The sequence below is a fragment of the Eurypyga helias genome, unplaced genomic scaffold, assembly GCF_000690775.1.
Source record: "Eurypyga helias isolate BGI_N326 unplaced genomic scaffold, ASM69077v1 scaffold22768, whole genome shotgun sequence".
NCBI classification, from domain to species: domain Eukaryota; kingdom Metazoa; phylum Chordata; class Aves; order Eurypygiformes; family Eurypygidae; genus Eurypyga; species Eurypyga helias.
Window position 1 is genome coordinate 55,400 of NW_010266719.1, and position 6,000 is coordinate 61,399.

Below are 6,000 nucleotides of genomic sequence, written 5' to 3' on the forward strand. Positions count from 1 at the left end.
GTGTAAGATGCACAAAAGCCTTAGGCTTTAAAATTCTGATTCTTTGAATATTCGTAGAGAATCATGGAACCGTTTGGATTGGAAGGGTCCTTAAAGATCAACTAGTTCCAACCCCCCTGCCATGGGCAGGGACACCTATTGCTTTGTTTCTCACTGCTTTTGCTCATGATGGAGTTGAAGAAGGCACACAGCACAGCAGTCCCTAAGGAGCTGAGGAGATCAGTGTCTCCAGAAACGGATTTTTAACATAGAGGATGTCCACTCTCTACATGTGGGATTTCCATAGAGATGATGAAGGGAGGGGAGGAGAAGAATTAACATTCTAAATCCAACCTTCATCTTTATTGTGCGCAGTATAAGCAAAGGCTCCTTTCCTTACTACTTAAAAAAACTAACTAAACAAAAATGTTTCTTTTTCATTAAGAGAATAAAATGAATGAAGGAATAATTTCCCTCCCACATCCTTTCTTCATCTCCCTTACCCACCCCCAAAAAACCCCAACAACTAGACTGTCAGCCAAACAAAACAAAGAATTTACTTTCTCAGCATAATAAATCACCTTTGCTCCTAACCATTCAAATCATAAAGTCCTACACGCCCTGGATAGCTCAAGTAACCTAGTCTGAGATAACAACCACCTGGCTTTTTATTATTTTTTAAGGAGAAGCTTCCCAGATTCCATTTCTATAATTTCAGATGGTCCCAGAGGTTCAAAACTCTCAATAAGCCATTTTAACAAGAAAAGCCTGATAGTCTAATGTCTAGGTCTGTGGAAGTCTCAAAACTTACATATCTAAGACATACCCTATTTGCTGCAGGCATTTATTTTCTTTTACTATCTAGGTCATCAGTTCATGACTAGGGACAAAAGAAATCCAGGGAGAATTTTGACTCAATGAGGAGTTTTCAAATTCCTTTAGGTCCACAGAGTATCTGCAAAGGAACTTCATTCTTCTTCACTTTACTTTTATATTTATTTTACACTGATTTCTATCTACTGTTAAAGCTGAGCATAGAAAAATACATACTTAGTTCTAAAGGAGTACTTTTCACTACTGCTGGGTGAAACAATACTGAGAAACCATAGCTATGCATGTCTAATGCCTAACATTTTAAGCATCAAGAAGACAAAATAGTTAAAGCTACATGCATCACTGATGAAAAGGAACATTTTTTGAAAGTTGTGAGAAAAAACAGAAGGAACACATACTCTTAGGGACAATATGATCAGCAACAACTCAGTTTAAAATGCCAACACCTAAATGACCATAATGAAACTTTTAATCTAATTCAGAATTATGATGAGTTTTGGTTAGTGTGAACACAATCTATAAACCTCATAGCCTCACACAGTAGGTTACACTATTACCAGGCATGCCCTTATGAACACAGTGGGTCAGTTTGGTCCTAAATGCAAAATCTCTGTGATGGCCAGCACAAGCCTAAAGAACCTGGTGTCCTCCCCAGTCCACAGATGTTTGACACTGGGCCACCCTTTGCCCTGTGTCATGATGTTATTTCCATTTCTGCTAATTCCACAGACCAGTATTATCCTTTGGAGATGTCTACTGGAAAGACCCTTCGCATCAAGTGTGAACCAATGCATGGTTTACCCTGTGCTACACTTCGCTCAGCAACCTTGCACAGAAGATTCAGGATTAATAACGAGCCATTTAAGCCAGTTAGAACAATGTCAGGCACTAAGTATGACTTAAACACTTCAGACTAATGGACCTTTCCTCACCATTTTGTTCCAGCAAACATCAAACTAAGGGAGGAAGCATCTTGATCCCCAGAGAAGTATTCGGGACAGTTGAATGTAAGAGCTATAGGGAAGGAAGGGAATGTCCACACGGGCTTTTTCAGGCCATTTGCTTTGGCTTGGCACGTGGAGACCCCAAGCCAGCGCAAGCTCATTTTGCACTTACTCTCAGCGCAACAGAAGCTGTGTGGCCATATCAGTGCAATACCATGCCGGAGTGATCTAGCCTGTCTCTCAGCAGGGCTTATTAGCTCAGGCTCGGCGCCACATTAACCGCTGCCATATGGTTTCTGGTCAATTCAAAGAGTGAACTGAATGAGCTCACATCTGCCTGACAAAGTATGCATAGCTGCGCTCTTAAAACGGCAAACCTGCAAAAAGAGGCAAGGAGAGAATCCTGTAATAGGTTAGCGTTTTCAATCCATGTTTACTTCAGTGCTTGCAGAAATACAAGCTGTCACTGTTAGCAGCTGTGGTCAGCATTGGAAGCTACTCGTGGATGTGTTAGAGATGAAAGGTTTTGTCTCAAAGAGATGAATCTAAAAATGCTGCAACTACGGTAAGACTCCAAGTAGGATGGAAGAACAAAAAGAGGAAAAGGAAGCGTGTCCAAAATTTCCTCTTCTTTCTGTTAGCCCAGGCTATCAGTTAGATTTTAGACAGCCTTCCAAGATGAGCAGGGTTGTCTCTAGAAAGTGGTGTTTTTTTAGGGCTCAGCCAAAAAACTGTCACAGAATGTGCAAGATGATACGACAAATGCTAATCAAAAATTAACATACCACTGAAAAGAGTTCAGATACGTCCCTGATAATAAAAAAAAATGGACAGGGGAAGTAGCAGCAAAGCAGAAGATACCCTGAGAACTCTTTGTCTCAAGACAGAAAATGTGGAAACTGGAGGGGTTTAGACACGGCAGGGGAAAAGGCAGGCACGCAGGGAGAACTGAGGAGGGAGATGGGAAAGGTGCCCTGATGATAATGCAGGAAACAATGGAAGGACATGCCATGGTCAGAACGAAAAACAAGGGAGACTATCCAGAAGACACATTTTGAATGATCTGTGGAATCTGGAGAGCAGAGAGACTCCAGCAGGAGCAACAGGGACTCTGAAACAGAGCTTTAAGCGTGAACACAGAAAAACGATGTCACATTTTGGAAAAACTAAGAGCAAGAAACAGCAGGATTTAGAGCCATTCTCACTATCCTCTGGGACAGCTGTGTGGTTCCAAATTATTCTTCACAACCTTTTACATATTTTTTCCCCGTGGGGTGCCAAGTTAACTCACACCAGCCCAGTTGTGTTGCCAGAGCAAGTCATACTAACAGCAGGAGAAATATAAATCATTAACGAAAACTACTCTTGATCCTCAAGGAAGCCACCATTGTAGGGATCAGCAGACGAAGGAAAAAGGTAGAGTGGGAAGTCAACCCGCTCAGGGAGTGAGAAAAAGAGACAGAATGAACAAAAAGGACTGGGAAGAAAGGAAATTGCTGGGGGGGCAACAAATATATATTGGGAATCAGAAGAAAATATACACTTCTCTTTCTAACCCTCCTGGGGCATATAGGAAATTGCTGCCTGCCCTTTAATCTGACCCAAAAAAAGAAAAACAATTAAAATGAAATAAAATCCTGAATTGTAGGTACTTGCTCCCCCCTAAACCCTCACCCCCGTTGCTTTGTGCGCTGTGTACCTAGGCACAGTGCGCTTTCATGCAGCTGTCCATAGGACAGACTGTTACCATTAGCATTACGTCTTCTACAGGAATATGCATTCTTTCACTGTGTATCTAAAGCACTTAACTTGGGGCGATTAAGATGTTAGGAGATTAATGATTAATAAATTTATGAAAAAAGAGAGGAGGCCAGGAAAAAAAAAAGAAGAAAGAGAAATGGAGAAGAAATCCGTAAGGATAAACATCTTGAATTAATTTGGAGTGGCACTGTAACAGTATGGTATGTGTCGGGAGCATCGCTGTTTTAAACTGTTAAGGCTGTTACTCCCGAAGAGCACACAGCAACAAATACCATCAGTTTTTGTTTCCTTTTTCTTGATTCAACTCCCTTCTGCAATTTTTCCCCCTGCAGTTTAACTTTGGAAGCAAAGGTCCCTTTCCTAAACAGGGAGTTAATTTCTGGGATTTTTCCACCATTCCCTCCAATACAAGCAACCCTTCTCTTTTCCTTTTAAACTGATGGGCACAGTAATTTCTTCCATTTCTTTTTTCTTTCTTGTTATGATCGAGATGACGTTGGGATCACCTATGTAGTTTTAAACTTGCCAAAGCAGAATGAGCTGTGAATGGCCTCCACCAAGAAGACTTGATCAAGCTCTCTGACAATTCATTAACAAAAAGATTTGGGCAAATAAATAAAATGTCTTCTTATGGACGGCACCTTTAAGGAGGTTTCCCTGTCACAGCAGATCAGAGGCTTTGTTTTCACATTTTGTGGAAAACACTTTCATCACTCTCGTGTAAAAACAGCATTGTGAAAGACAGAATAAATGCTTCATATTTGTGATGTACTATTTAGGGGTCAGGAAACGAAAGAGGAATCAGGAATTCAAGTTATAACTTATCTAAAATAAGAGTGTAAGTCACTCAAAACTGTTGATGTCAGAAGACAGCCACACAGAAAAGGAATGAAAACCTGTATGCATTATTCATCCCGTAACTTTGATCTTAAAAGCTAAGAAACTTGAACAAGGAAAGATAAATGGCTTCTCAAGCTTTTTCTTTTAAAAATCAAATGAGGATGATTCAGGATAAATGATAGATAAGAGTTAATATGAAAGAGGGGGAAATTGCAATCACAGTGCTGCACCAAAATTTCAATGCAAAGGCTTTGCTTTTTGTATTCAATTACAAAGGATTTCTTTTTTAGGTACCAGCATCCTTTTTCATGTATATGAAAAAGATTTTACTTATTAAAATCTCATGTTCAGTATGCATAGCTTTTTTTTATTCTACCACCTACACCAGGACTTCATGTGAACAATTAGGAAGATTTCTGAAGCATGGGCTAGTATTGGTCATGGGGCAGGGAAAGAAGTAGCTGTGAAATCCTGACCTCCAAACGTGGCTCAAACATCGTCTTGCTCTGGAGCTTATGCAAGATATGTATACATCCTCCCACTGGGAAAGTATTGATAATTAGAGGCACTCTGACTGCATCCTGATTTTACTGGGGCTTTGTTAATTATGCAGGCATTGTGCCTAAAATATGACACAAATTGATAGAGTGATCCAAAAGCATATGGAGGTTGCCCTGTCTACATGCAAGATCCACAAAATTCTCTGTGAATGGTTTGCGTGCCTAAGAGTCTGTAATTACTGCCAGTTTTTGCCTAAAGATATGCTCAAAGGCCCCACCATCTTAGTTAGATTACTGATGTCAGCATCTTACGTGCAGGAAGTCGCATTTGGGATTCAAACAGAAGATGGAGCAGCAACACAGTTCCTTAAGGGAGGCCCTGAGCAAACCTAACGCAGACAACTCCGCATTCATTACATATCACAGCACACCAGCTATTTACATTAAGAGCAAAGCCAAGGGGAGAGCGCCTTTACACTACAGCATACAGGAGGGTTTGCTTATCTGAGCTGCCAAATTGCTACCTCCACACCAGCAGTTAGCACTGATCAGATGATGGAGTGGGGCGAGCCAGGTGGGAGAAAAAGGCTGGGCAGATGCAAGGGCAGGTTGTGGGATGGAGGAAATGCATGGGGAACGAGGTGAAAATTTCATTGCAGTGGTGTGTGGTAGGAAGGCAGCGGGGACAGCGTTTGAAAAGTAGTGGGAGGTTTTGGGGTACGACGGGAAGATGGCTGAGAAGTGAATGGATGCACACTGGAGGTACGCACAGGCTTACAAGCAGCCAGTGTTCCCTGCAATCACTGTGAGTGACCAAGCAAGTCACTGCTAATGGTGTACTAGCAACCACTGACTCCTGCCAACTGCATCTAGACCACATACATATGGAAAGACCAAGCCTAGTGATTACAGGAGTCAGCAGAATCCAGACGGACTGCACTTCCTCCTCAGCCTGAGGGAATGCAAACTCAGCTTTCGGCATCAAGTGCCTGAATCAGCCAGCCGCGTCCTGACGACACTGGGCTGCCATGCAAAGAAGATGGCTAGACTGACGGGGCTGGCAGCAGGCTAGCACACCTAGAAGCCTGGAGTCCTGGCCTAGATTCTCGCTCCAAGCAAACTGTGGGTCTATGAACTCCACC